Genomic DNA, 14277 nt, shown 5'->3' with positions numbered 1-14277 from the left:
ACTCCTTTAGGGGTAGATACATCTGTGTAGACTGCCCTACCTAATATTTCTCAGGATGGGCTGGTACTTTTCGTAATAAGTAATTCTAAAAAAAAAAAGTTAGCTATTAATATGGCCTATTTTGTTGACACAGAGGTTCAAGATACAGTGAGGACACAGGGAGATATCTGACTTTCCTTTTCTGGAGACCAAAAAAGCCAAGAACATTCTGAGCTATCTTTACAATGAGAAGGAGCTTTTCCATTAAAAGACAGATGCTTCATTTTCAAAGGTTAAATAGAATGGTCCTTAAAAAAGGATTCCAGCTAGTAAACTTGTCCTGGAGAAAAATACCCAATTCAAGAATATACTCCAACTCTAAGTCCACAGCATTTCCTCATGATGATGAAGTGAATAATTTTCATTTACTCTCAGGCCTGATCTTGGGGATTGTCATCCTCTGTGATGAGGTCGGCAGGTATGCTGGGACTCCTGATGGTGCTAGATGCTGCCTCCCCACCCCCACCTTTCCTCCTTGCCAGGGATTAGGGAGAAACTCTCTGTAACAGTTGCCGCCAAAATATATCTTTCGCCCAACCGCGTTGGGTTTTTAGCTCAACATTTCTACGTTTTAACCCCATGAAACTTCAAGCTCCACAAAAAGAGTCAGAAATTTCTTTTCTTCGTTCATTCACTCATTCATTTATCCATTTATTCAACAAATTAGGTGCTTACTATCTGTCAGGAACTGTGCTAGGAACTAGAAATAGGATGGAGAGAAAAACCAGACACTATTCCTGTCTTCCTGAAGCCCGTGATCTAAGTGGGGAGAAGGAATGAGTCAAGTAATTGTGTGAGGGTATAATTCTAAATGCGACAATGAGATAGAAGACCTGAAGGAAAGGAGTGCTGTTCTGTGAGATCTGATCACTGAGAAACCTGTCTTAGATGTAGAGTGTGGGGTCCGGGAAGGTCTCCCTGAAGAAGTGATGGTGGTTGAGCTGGAATCTGAAGATTAGCAGTAGTTAGCTAGGTGTGAGTGGGAGAGTTGTAGTCAGAGGGGACAGTACATGTGAGATCCTATGGCAGGAAGCACCATGGTTTATTTGAGGAACCATAAGAAGTCCAATGTGGCTATAGGAGAAAGACCATAGGGAGCAAAGAGGAAAGGGGAATGAAGTGAGGCTGGAGACTGAGTTAGGGGCCAGATTCTGTGGGTGAGAACTTGTAGGACTGGGGTCTTTATTGTAGGAGAAATGGGACGTTAGTTAAGGGTTTTAAGTGTATGTGTTGGGGTGGGAGGTTGGGTTGATAAATGACGGATTTTCATTTTCAAAGATCACCTTTTATTGGTAGGATTTGTAGTGGCTTCCGTCACTAAAGAAATCATCTCTGACCTCCACCAGGCTAAATCTCAGCCTTCGAACCCATCTTTCCAAATGAAATGAGAAGACATTTAGTTCTAGAAAATGCCATTTTCTCTTTCATGGCACATTAAAAAGTAGTTGAAAAATAGAACCATGACTAACATTTAGATAATTTGGCTAGTCATGACATTAGCTGGAGTTTTTGTATGATACCTAGCAGGTATTTACATTTTTTGAGAAGCCAGCCTTTGGTACCTCAAGGTGAAATCATCAAATCAAGCCATCTCTAGAATTGAGAGGAAGAATAGAAGATGTTGCTTCCCCTACAAGATTTTGGTCTAAGTTGGGGAAGTAACAACAGCTTTCCACCTGCCATAGGTGCAGTATCTGAGAGTTACCCAAGCATTGTTAGACATGGAGCTGTCCGAGGTTATACAGTAGTGCTATTTCAAATTCTCCCTCTACCCTTTCTGTGCTTCATTTCCTTTGTTTGTGATAAACATGCCCCGCCCCACCCCACCCATCCTGCCCTCCCAGTGCATCATAGCCAATTATCACAGATGGGGTTCCCTGGAACAGATGCTGAGATGGAATTTGGGGTGCAAGATGTTTATTAGGGATCAGTACCTGTGAAGGAAATAGAGGAAGCAGGATTAGATAGAGGGAGAAGTCCAACTCAGTGCAGTCTTGCAAAGCCTCGGCCAACACTTTGGGGATCTCTGAATCGAGTATTGTCCACTAGAGTGTCCCTTGTCAGGCCAGAATGGGCTTGGCTTTCACACCAGTCTTACCCAGTCACAGGGCAGATGTGGGCTGCTCCAGGAAGAGTGTGACCTTGGGCCAGTTGGCTCTCAAAGCGGAGGCATACCCTGCCCTCACTCCCTGCAGCTGGGCAGCAAGTCCTTCCTTGAAAGGGAAAGCGGGGCACATCTCTACGTCTACCATATCAACCACCTGATTAGTGTCAAAGACAGGTCTGCATTCCAAAGTTAGTGAACTTTAAGTTGTAATCCTATCAGACAGTGGAGAGAAGCCTTCTTTTTCACCTAGAGTTATAGCCGTTCAGTAAATAAAAAAGTGATTGTTTTCGGAAAAATGAAAATAGGAAGAAAAGCTCAACTAGTAGCTTTGAAATGACTGGATCCATGGAAGTAACTTAATACTGCAAAGCCCCACTTATGAAACTTGAGCCACTGTTTTTGAAAGGACAAAACAAAGCTTTACATGCGTAGGGCACTTCAGTTTTCAAAATACTTTCTCATGTCATTTGAGCCCCATAATCGGCTTGTGAAGTGAGCAGGGCAGGTCTTAGAACCATTTCACAGATGAGAAAGCAAGACTCGCGAAGGTTAAGTGACTTGCTCAAGATCATACTGTTGCAACCTCACCAGTATTCATCAAAAGTGGGAACTTTCTTGACCCGAATCTTGGGCCAGTCAGGAATGCTCAAGTTGATGGACAGGAAGTGGAAAAATAGAGCAGGGAAAGGATTCAAACTGATGAAATGGAAAAGGGCTTAGAGCACTTGTCTCCACGACTTCAAAACAAAGGCGGGGCAAGTCTGATTGCTAGAATATGTAAACAATGCAAGAGAAAGCAAGCCAGTCCCCAGTCTAGCATTTTATGGAGGGCTCAGGGAGAGCAGTGATGTCAGAACAATTTCCTGGAGACCAAGTAGGGGAACTGTCATCCCTCCATCTCAGAGATGGATATGGAACCTGAATGAAGGTGAATTTGGGGCTTGAGAAACCAAGACTTTTCCTCCTTGGGGTCAGAAGGCAGTGACAAGCAAAAATAGATATGCCTCACCTCTCCAAAGTCTAAGTGAAGGGGACCAAAAGGGATTCCTGCCAATACCGAGTCTAGAGAGATGGCACTCCAGCTGCAGAACCAGGGGACTGGAGGACTATCCTCAGCCAGGGGGAATGCAGGTCAGACTACAGACCCTGAACCCAGATGACTTTCTTCTTCTTTTTAAGAGATGTGCATAACTGTGATAATAGGCTATATCTCTCCTACCCTTTCCTTCCTTTCTTTTCTCTCTTCCTTCCTTCCTTCCTTCCTTCTTTCCTTTCTTCCTTCCTTCCTTCCCTCCCTCCCTTCCTTCTTTCTTCTTTTGGTTTACAGTGTCACAAAGTTATTAGGAATGAATTATTCTTGTATGTCATTTTACACGGTCTCTTTTTAAAAAATATTTTATTATGGTAAGAATACTTACATGAGATCTACCCTCTCAACAAATTTTTAGGGTGCCTGGGTGGCTCAGTCTGTTAAGTGTCTGCCTTCAGCCAGGTCATGCTCCCAAGGTCCTGGGATGGGTCCCACATCAGGCTCCCTGCTCAGTGGGCTTTTCCCTCCCCCTTTGCTGCTCCCCCTGCTTGTGCTCTCTCACTCTCTCTGTTAAAGAAATAAAAATCTTTAAAAAAAGTTTAGTTATATGATACAGTATTGTTGACTATAGGTATAATAATTTTACTATAGATTTCTAAAACTTAACTCTTCTTGCTTAACTAAAGCATTATGTCCTTTAATTAGTAACTCCCCATTTCCCCCTTAACCCTATTCCCTGACAGTCACTAATTCTGGTCTTTCAGTCTACAAATTTGACTATTTTAGATACCTCATATTAGTGAAATCATGTGGTATTTATCTTTTTGTGACTGTCCTACTTCCCTTAGCATAATGCCCTCAAAGCTCATCCATATTGTCACATATTGAAGAATTTCTTTTTTAAGGTTGAATAATATTCTATGGTATGCATGTGCCACAGTTTCTTTCTCTATCCATCAATGGATATTTAAGTTGTTTCCACATTTTGGCTATTGTGAATAGGGATGCTAACACCAGAATGTAGATATCTCTTCAGGATCCTGATTTCAATTCTTTTGGATAAATACCCAGAGTGGGATTGCTGGATCATATGATAGTTCTATTTTAATTTATTGAGGAATTTTCATACTGTTTTCCATAGCAGCTGCACCAATTTACAGTTCCATCAATAGTGTCCAGTTTCTCTGTATCTTCAACAACACTTGTCTTTTTTTTTTTTCCTTGACAATGGCCATCTTGACAAGTGTGAGGGTAATATCTCAGTGGTTTTGACTTGCATTTCCCTGATGATTAGTGATGTTGAGCTTTTTTTCATATATCTATTGGCCATTTGTATGTCTTCTTTCAGAATATACCTACTCAAGTTCTTAGCTGATTTTTTAATTGGGTCATTAGGGGGGTTGTTTGTTGTTGGTACTGAGTTGTAAGGGGTTCCTTATAGATTTTGGAGATTAGCCCCTTTTCAGATACATGGTTTGAAAATATTTTCCCCATTTCCTATGTTGTCTTTTCACTCTGTTGACCGTTTCTTTTGCTGTGAAGAAGCTTTGTAGTTTGATGTAGTCTCACTTGTCTATTTTTTCCCGCCTCTCTGTTTTCACTTTTACTGCCCATGCTTTTGTGTCAGATCCATGAAATTATTACCAAGACCACTGTCATGAAGTTTTTCACTGTTTCTTCCAGGAGTTTTGCAGTTTCACATCTTACATTTAAGTCTTTAAGGCATTTTGAGTTGGTTATTGTGTCTGGCATAAGATAGGAATCCAGCTTCATTGTTCTGCATATTTACATCCAGTTTTCTCAGCACTGTATGTTGAAGAGATTATCATTTTCCCATTGTGTATTCTTGATACACTTGTCAAAAGATCAGTTAATCATATATGCATGGTTTTATTTCTGGGTGCTCTCTTTTGTTCCATTTGCCTATATGACTTTCTTCATGCCAGCATGAAGATTTTTCTAGCTTTGTAATGTATGTTGAAATCAGGAAATATGATGACTCCAGCTTTGTTCTTTCTTAAGGTTGATTTGGTTATTCATAGTCATTTGTTCTTCCATATGCATTTTAGAATTGTTTTTTGCCTTTCTGTAAAAACCATCATTGGGATTTTAATAGAGATTGCTTGGAATCTGTAGGTAACTTTGTATAGTATGGACATTTTCAACAATATTAAGTCTTCAAATCCATGACCTTGAAATGTCTTTCTGTGTTTGTATTTTCTTCTATTTCTTTTATCAGTGTTTTGTAGTTTCCAGTATAGAAGTCTTTTACCTCCTTAGTTCAGTTTATTCCCAAGTACTTTATTCTTTTTGGCACTATTATAAATGGGATTGTTTTACTGTTTCTTTTTCAGAAAGTTTGCTGTTAGTATACAGAAATGCAACTGATTTTCACATGTTGATTTTGTATTTTGCAACTTTACTGAGTTATTTTATTACTCTAACAGGTTTTCATGTAGTCTTTAGTGTTTTTTATATAAATACAATCATGTTGTCTACAAATAAGCATGGTAATACTTCTTCCTTTCTGATGTAGATGACTCATATTTATTTTTCTTACCTATTTGTTCTAGCTAGTACTTCCAATACCATATTGAATAGAAGTAGTGAAAGTGAGCATCCTTGCCTTGCTCTTGATCATAGAGGAAAAGCTTTTAGTTCTTCACCATTGAGTCTGATATTAGCTGTGGGCTTTTCATATATGGCCTTTATTATATTGAGTAATTTCCTTCTATTCCTAATTTGGTGAGAGTTTTTATCATGAAATGGTGTTGAATTTTGTCAAAACCATTTTTGCATCTGGATACAATCATGTGATTTTTACCCTTTATTCTGTTAATATGATGTATCCCATTAATTTATTTTCATATGTTGAAATATGAAATTTCATATTTGCATCCTTATATCCCAGGGATTAAATTCTATTTGGTTTTGGTGTATGATCTTTTAAATATGCTATTAGATTAAATTTGCTAGTATTTCACTGAAGGTTTTTGCATCTATATTCATCAGGGATGCTGTTTCCTTTTTCTGTATGCAGTGTCTTTGCTTTTGGTATGAGGGTTATGCTGGCCTCATAAAACAAGTGTGGAAGTATTCCTTTCTTTCCAATCTTTTGTAACAGTTTGAGGATTGGCATTAATTCTTTAAATATTTGGTAGAATTCACCAGTAAAGCCATCTGGTCCTCAGCTTTTGTTTATTAAGGGGTGTTTAATTACTGATTCAACCTGCATGCTAGTTATAGGTCTGTTTAGATTTCTTGTATCTTTCTTGTTCCATCTTGGTAGCTTGTATGTTTCTAGGAATGTATCCATTTCTTCTAGGTTACCCAATTTGTTGTTGTATGATTGTTTATAGTAGGCTGTTATGATCCTTTATATTTCTGTGGCATCAGTGGTAATGTCTCCTTTTTCATTACTGATTTTATTTATTAAATAATAAATTTATAATAAATATATAAATGTATTTTAGAAATATAAATATAATTTAAATATATATTATATAAAATATATCATATTTTATCATATAAAATTAATTATAATTAATAATAATAAATTATTAAAAATATAAAAAGATATATAAAATATAAAAAGATATAAATTTATTATATTTATATCATATAATTATATATTATATAATTTATAATACATTTATCTCTTTTTTCCTTAGTCTAAGGGTTAATCAATTTTGTTTATCTTTTGGAAAAAAAACCTCTTATTTTCATTTTTTAATTATTAATTTCCTATCCTCTATTTCATTGATTTCTGCCCCAATCTTTGTTATTTCCTCCCTTTTCCAAATTTTTGGCTTAGTTTGTTCTTTTTCTAGCTCCTTGAGGTGTAAAGTTAGATTGAGATCTTTATTACTTTTTATTCCTTCTTTTTAATCTCAATAAATTTCCCTTTTAGAACTGCTTTTGCTATATCCCATAAATCTTGATATGTCATGGTTTTGTTGTTGTTTGTTTGACCTGAGGTATTTTCTAATTTCCTTTTGATTTCTTCTTTGAACTAATTTTTGTTCAAGAGTATGTTGTTTAATTTCCACATATCTGTGAATTTCTCAGTATTCCTTCTGGTATTGATTTCTAGTTTCATTTCCGAAAAGGTATGTGGTATGATTTCAGTCTTCTTAAATTTATTATGACTTGTTTTGTCACCTAACATGTGATCTATCCTAGAGAAAATTCCATGTGTATTTGAGAAGAATGTGTGTTTCTCTGCTGTTGGTTAGAATATTTTGAGTATGAGGGGTACCTGGGTGACTCAGTGGGTTAAAGCCTCTGCCTTCGGCTCAGTCATGATCCCAGGGTCCTGGGATTGAGCCCCGCATCGGGTTCTCTGCTCAGCGGGGAGCCTGTTTCCCCCCTCTCTCTCTGCCTGCCTCTCTGCCTACTTGTGATCTCTCTCTGTGTGTGAAATAAATAAAAAAATCTTAAAAAAACAAAAAGGAATATTTTGTATATGCCTCTTAGGTCCATTTGATCTATAGTGTTGTTCCAATCCTGTGTTTCCTTATTGGTATTCTGTCTGAATGTTCTATCCATTATTAAAAGTGAAGTATCGAAGTCTCCTACTATTATTGTATTGCTATATATTTCTTCCTTTGGTTCTGTCAATGTTTGCTTTATATATTGTGGTGCTCTGATATTGGGTGCATATATATTTATAATTGTTATACCTTCCTAGTAAATTGACCCTTTTATCTTTATTTGTCTCTTCTTTGTCTCTGTGATAGTTTTTTTACTTCATTTTTATGTGTTTATTTTGTGTGGTATATCTATAGCCACCTGTGCTCTCTCTTGGTTACCATATATGGACTTTTTCCATCTTCACTTTTAGCCCATGTGTGTCTTTAAATCTAAATTGAGTTACTTATAGATAGCATATTGTTGGGTCTTGTTTTCTTATCTATCCTGCCACTCCATCACTCTATCTCTTTTGATTGGGAAATTTAATCCATTTACATTGATTTATTTATTTGTTTATTTTTAAGATTTTATTTATTTGACAGACAGAGATCACAAGTAGGCAGAGAGGCAGGCAGAGAGAAGGGGGGAAGCATGCTCCCCACTGAGCAGAGAGCCCGATGTGGGGCTCGATCCCAGGATCCTGGGATCATGACCTGAGCTGAAGGCAGAGGCTTCACTGAGCCACACAGGTGCCCCAAATCCATTTACATTTAAATTATTTGTAGGCATGGATTTATTATTGCCGTTTTGTTATTTTTTGTTGATCTTGTAATTTTGTTGTCTGTCTTCCTCTCTTGCTATCTTATTTTGTGTTTTGTTGATTTTTTGGTACTGATATTTTTAAAATTCTTATTTCCTTTTTTTGGTGTAACTTGTATAGATATTCTTGGTGTTAATGGTTACTTCGGGGCTTACATAAAATATCTCATAGTTAAAAGCCTATTTTAAGCTCATAAAAGTAGTCTATTTTAAGCTGTTTAATCACATATAAAAGCTCTACACTATAACTTCTCACATATTTTGTTGTTGTATGACAACACAATATCTATTCATATTGTCTCTCTTTTAACATATTTTAGATAGTTATTTTTAGTATTTTTGTTTTTTTAATACTAGAATTAAAACTATTTTACCCACTACCATTATAGTAACACAGTATTCTGTATCTGTGTATATATTCATCTTTACCAACACATTTTATACTTTCTTATGCTATCTTTAGTATTTCTTGTAAGGAGGTCTAACGGTGATGAACTCCCTTTACCTTTTGTTTGTCTGGAAAGTTTTTATCTCTCCTTCATTTTTGAAAGGCAGTTTTGCCAGGTACAGTACGCTTGGTTGGCTGTTTTCTCCTTTGAACACTTGGGATTTATCCTACCATTCCCTTCTGGCCTGCAAGATTTCTGCTGAGAAATTGCTGATAGTCTTATGATGGTTCCCTTGTATAAGGCAATTTGCTTCTCTCTTGCTGTTTTTAGAATTCTCTTTTTGTCTTTGAATTGACAGTTTGAGTATAATGTATTTCAGTGTGAAAGTTTCTTGTTTCATATTTTTGGGTATTTTTGGGGCTTCTTGGATTTGGATGTCTATTTCCTTACACAGAGTTGAGGAGAAATATTCAGCCATTATTTCTTTGAATAAGCTTTTTGGTCCTTTCTTTCTCTTTTCTCCTTCTGGAATTCCTACAATGTATATATTGGCCTGTTTGGTGATATTTCATAAGTCCCTTACGCTTTCTACACTCTTTTTTTTTTCCTTTTTTGCACCTCTGACTGAATTATTTTCAATGACTTATCTTTTAATTCACTGATTCTTTCTTCTGTTGCTCTAGTCTGTTATTGAACCACTTCTAGTGAATTTTTAATTTTAGCTATTATGTTCTTCAGATTCAGATTTCTATTTGGGACTTTTAAAATATTTTCTATTTCTTTATTGAAATTATTACTTCCTTCATGTTCTCTTAACCTCAGTGTGCACCTTTATGACAGTTATTTTGAATTCTCTGTTAGGTATATCATATACCTCTATTTCATTAGGGTTGTTTTATTAAGATTTATTGTGTGCCTTTATGATATCTTTATCTGATTCTTCATTTTCCTGGACTCTGTGTTGGTGTCTGTGTATTAGACAAAACAGCCACCTCTCATAGTCTTCACAGACTGGCTGTGTACAGGAGAAGACCTCCCATCAATCGGGCTGGCTAGAAGTTCTAGGGGCTTTTCAATATTTTGTGTTAAACCAGAATGTGTTAAACCAAAAGCTCCTAGATGTCTGGAGTATGCTGGATTCTATCTGGGACAAGTGAGATTGAAGCCAGTTCCCTGGATGGGACCCAGAAAAGTTGGATCACTGGGCACTCTGTCCAACTTTTCCTTCCCTAGGCACAATCGGGAAACCTCTGTCTATCTATCTATCTCTCCATTCATCCATCTATATCTATCTACCTCTGCTTGCTCTGTGCTGAACCAGGAAAGGGTAGTATGATGACTGCCAACCCAAATCTTGATTCTGTTCTCACTAGCCCCCAGGCAGATAGAATATGTCAGGTCACATCAGCACTCCAAGACAGGCAAGTCAGAACTAGTCCTTTGGGAAACTCCCAGAAAAGTGATGTTGGAAGCCTGGACCAACTCTTTACCTCACCAGGGAGAAGCAGGCAGCTGTGCTTTTGCCTGCTTGCTCTGTGCTGTGCAGAGGGGAGGAGTCATGGCATTTACCAGTCCAAGTCACTATCTCTGTTCTCCCCTGGGTGGCTAGACTGTGTTGGACCCATAAGAGTGCCGAGCCTGGCAAGACAGAAACCAGTTCTTGGGGAGCGCTTTGGAAAAGGGGGGCTACTAGATGCATGAATCAACTCTTTCCCTCCCCTGTGAAAACTTGGGACCTGGCGAGTCTCTTCCTGATCATATGGTACTGTGCTAAGGGTAGGAATTCTGGCAAAATTGTGTCCCAAGTTTCCCTCCTGGCTTCAGTGAATCTGGTTTCATGTTTGCCTGAGGTACAAAAACCTTTCAATTAATTTCTGAATTTCTCACAAAAGGAATTTGTCTGTGAATTGCTGCTAAATCAATGTATTTATGGAGAATGAAGGTCTTCCTACTGTGCTATCTTGCTCATGTCATTTTGAGATAACTTCTTGAATGGGACCTGTGTTGCTTTCTTAAAGCTGTGCATGTAAGCACCTAGTCTCCAAACTGCCCCTTCTTCTGTGATCAGAAGAAGGCCCCAGCATCTGGGTACTGGTAGCTATCCTGGCAAAGAGACTCAGCTGATTGAGAAGAAGGGAAATTATATAGGTGTACTATGTTCTACCTCTATTCTCAAGACTGGGCAATGTGAGAAAACTGGAGGATGAGAGTCATCCTCCTGGCATCTTGACTGGGTGAGTACTGCCCACCACTTGTGGGTCTGCCCCATCTTAAAGCACCTCAGTGACTGGCACTGAGCCCTGAGAGCAGACAAAAGAAACTACTATAATACCTAAGGAGCCCAGCAATACTCTTAGGAAAGAGACTTGCGTAAAAACAAGCCACTAAAGGACAATAATAAACTTTAAAAATAGTAAGAACATTAGGATGTAAAGATTCTTGTAGAGTACAAAAAACTTTCTGAAGCCAAAAGATAAGATCTGCACACAAGTTAAGTAGATGGAAAAGAGAGAGAACATTTCAATAGTATAAAATAAATTCCCTAAGCTAAAAAAAAGCCCCAAGACTGCTGATTAGAAGGTTTTGGCAAGTTCTGGACAAGACAAGTGAGTCAGCTTGGTAAATTCCTGAAGTCTAAGGATAAAAAGAAATGTTACAATCATCCAGAAAGAAAGTATAAGTTACTGACAGAGGAAAAAGGATCCTGGGGAAATCAACTTTCTCTTCAACCCTTGAAACAGAGAGTATTGCGGTGAGTCATGTGAAGATCACTGAGAAAAAAATAGTGCATACCAAGAATCCTGTAGCAAGACATTGTTCCCCTGTCAGAGTGAAAGAAATATATTTGAGGATATGCAAAGATTCAAAGGACGTGTCACCCACATCTTCCATCAGAGAAAAAGATATTAATAAAGGATCTAACCAAACAATAATTGAATCTGTATAAAGGCATCAAGATGGATGGAGGATAAAAAGAAAAAAAATAGTGATAAGAAAGAACCCTTACAATATATAACTAGTCACATTTGTATGGATAATAATAGACTGTTTAAGGATGTGTAATAGATGTACTCAAAATAGAAGAGACATATTTCAAGGGAAATGTTAATAATAGCCTGGAACTGAAAGTACTAAAGGAGAAAGAGGGGAAGGAAAACTTTTCCACATGTCTCATGTTGATGTGAGAGTGGGAAGTGAAAGCATTCTAAAGGATTCATCCTTCAGGGGAAGAAGAACAGCAGGAGAATAGAGTTTAGGGGAAATAGTTGGAGTCTTATCTTCATGCAACAGAATAAAAATATGGGTCTGACTATAAGTCACAAAAAGGAGAAGAAAACTGATATTATGGAAAAAGTAGAGATCCCAGATTAACAAGGAAAATAAAAAAATTGAGTAACAACTAATTTGTACAAGAAAATGGGGGGGGATGAAATAAGCAATAAATAAAATAGAAGAAACAAGTCACTGATGACTTGTTTGCTGAATGCAGTGCATAATATTCAGTATGAAGGTTAACCTCACTTTACCTCTCTGCAACCTTTGGTGTTTTTCCTCACTCCCTCCTTCTTGGCGTTCCTTCCTGTCCTAGCTTCCACATTATTTTCTTTCAGGTTTCTTTCTACTTTTCTGGCAATTCCTTCTTAGCCTCCTTCAGCTGTTCTTTAACCCCTCTTCACCTTGATTGCTAGTGTTTTCCAGGATTTTGCCCTATTTCCTCTCTATACAAACTCTCCCTTGGTGATTTAGCTCACTTCCAAAGCTGCTGACCACCACCTACCATGGATGACTCCCAAACTCTATCTGCAGCCCAGGACTCTCTCCTGAATTATGGACCCACAGGGCCAACTACTAATGGAGGGAATCCATTTGGAGACCCACAGGGACCTCAAACTCAACCTGTCCTGTATTCCCAAAGAATAAAATAAAACAAAAACCCTTATGAAGTCAACAGAAGAAAGTACCTTATCACTTTTTTTATTGCTTTATTAGTTATAGCAAGATTTTTTCATGTTTTACTGATCAGTTATGTGTGTGTATATGCAAATCCTTTCTCTACTTGATATTCTGCATACCCCTTCCTTTCTCCCTGACTTGTGCCTTAATTTCGGTCCCCATCACACCTCCACCAAATTACTGCAACACTTTCCTGAGTGTTGCTCCTGCTCTTGGTCTGCTAGTTTATGCAACCAGACTCTTTTCTTTAGTCTGAGTGATACATTTATTATACAAATCTGATCGGCTACTCTCCTGCTTAAAATATTTCAATGGCTTCTTACTGCCTTTTGAGTGAAAACCAAGCAACCTATCATGACCCACACAGGGCATCCCACAATCCAACCCCTGCCTGCTCTCTCTAGCCTAGTTCTCCTCACTCCACACCTGTACCTTATATCCTTTCTTCTACCTTGGCTTAAGGTGATTATGGAGGTTGACAGGATTAATTGGCAAGGTGGAGACCTAGGAGATCTGACGTGGTACCAGTCTGAATGCTAGCAGCCTTGAGACTCAAAAGAGCCCATCAGTTTCAGTCCGAGTCGGAAGGCAGGAGAAAGCTGATGTCCCAGTTTAAGGCAGTCTAAGGAATTCTCTTACTCTCTTACTCTAGGAGGGTCAGCCTTTTTGTTCTATTCAGATCTTCAACTAATTGGGTGAGGACCACCCACATTAGAGGGTGCAATCTCCTTTACTCAGTCTATAAATTTAAGTGTTAATCCCCTCCAAAAACACACTCACAGAAATACTCAAGAATAGTGTTTGACCAAATATCTGGGTACCCTATAGCTCATAGGTTGACATATAAAATTTCTTTAAAGATTTTATGTATTTGAGAGAGAGACAGAGAGAACACTAGTGGGGGGGGAGGGACAGAGGGAGAAGTAGAGGGACAAACAGACTCCCCACTGAGCAGGGGAGCCTGATGCAGGGCTCTAACCTCAGGACCCCAAGATCATGACCTGAGCAGAAGTCAGACCCCAAATGATTGAGCCAGCTGGTGCCCCATCACATTAAATTAACCACTTCAGGAGGCAACAGGGTGAGCAGGTGATCCTTACCTCCAGCTGTTAGAGAAGACACATACCTTATCTCTCTCTCTCTGTCTCTCTCTCTCTCTCTCTCTCTCTCACACACACACACACACACACACACCCTTGCCCTCTAATCTAGGCTTCCCAGAAAGGATAGTTTCACTCCTTAAGAGGAATTTTGGGATTTTATGGAAGCATTTGTCGCAATCACAGTTTGTTACAATGATGGGGCGGCTGTCACTGGATGGGGTGTCAGATGTTCTGCCGTGATCAGGACAGTCTATACCACAAGGTACTGTCAACATGACTTTCAAATGTCCCACTAGATGTTTGTCCATGAAAACCCTGTTTGTAATTATGTGGATCTAGCATCCAACTCCATTTTACATATAAACATGAAGGATTTTTTTTTCAGTTTTGACAGGAACTGAATTTTTCTAGGAATGCAAAATT

The sequence above is a fragment of the Enhydra lutris genome, unplaced genomic scaffold (genome assembly GCF_002288905.1).
Source record: "Enhydra lutris kenyoni isolate GAN:26980312 unplaced genomic scaffold, ASM228890v2 scaffoldscaffold4, whole genome shotgun sequence".
Taxonomy (NCBI): domain Eukaryota; kingdom Metazoa; phylum Chordata; class Mammalia; order Carnivora; family Mustelidae; genus Enhydra; species Enhydra lutris.
Note: the sequence above shows the minus strand (reverse complement) of the source record.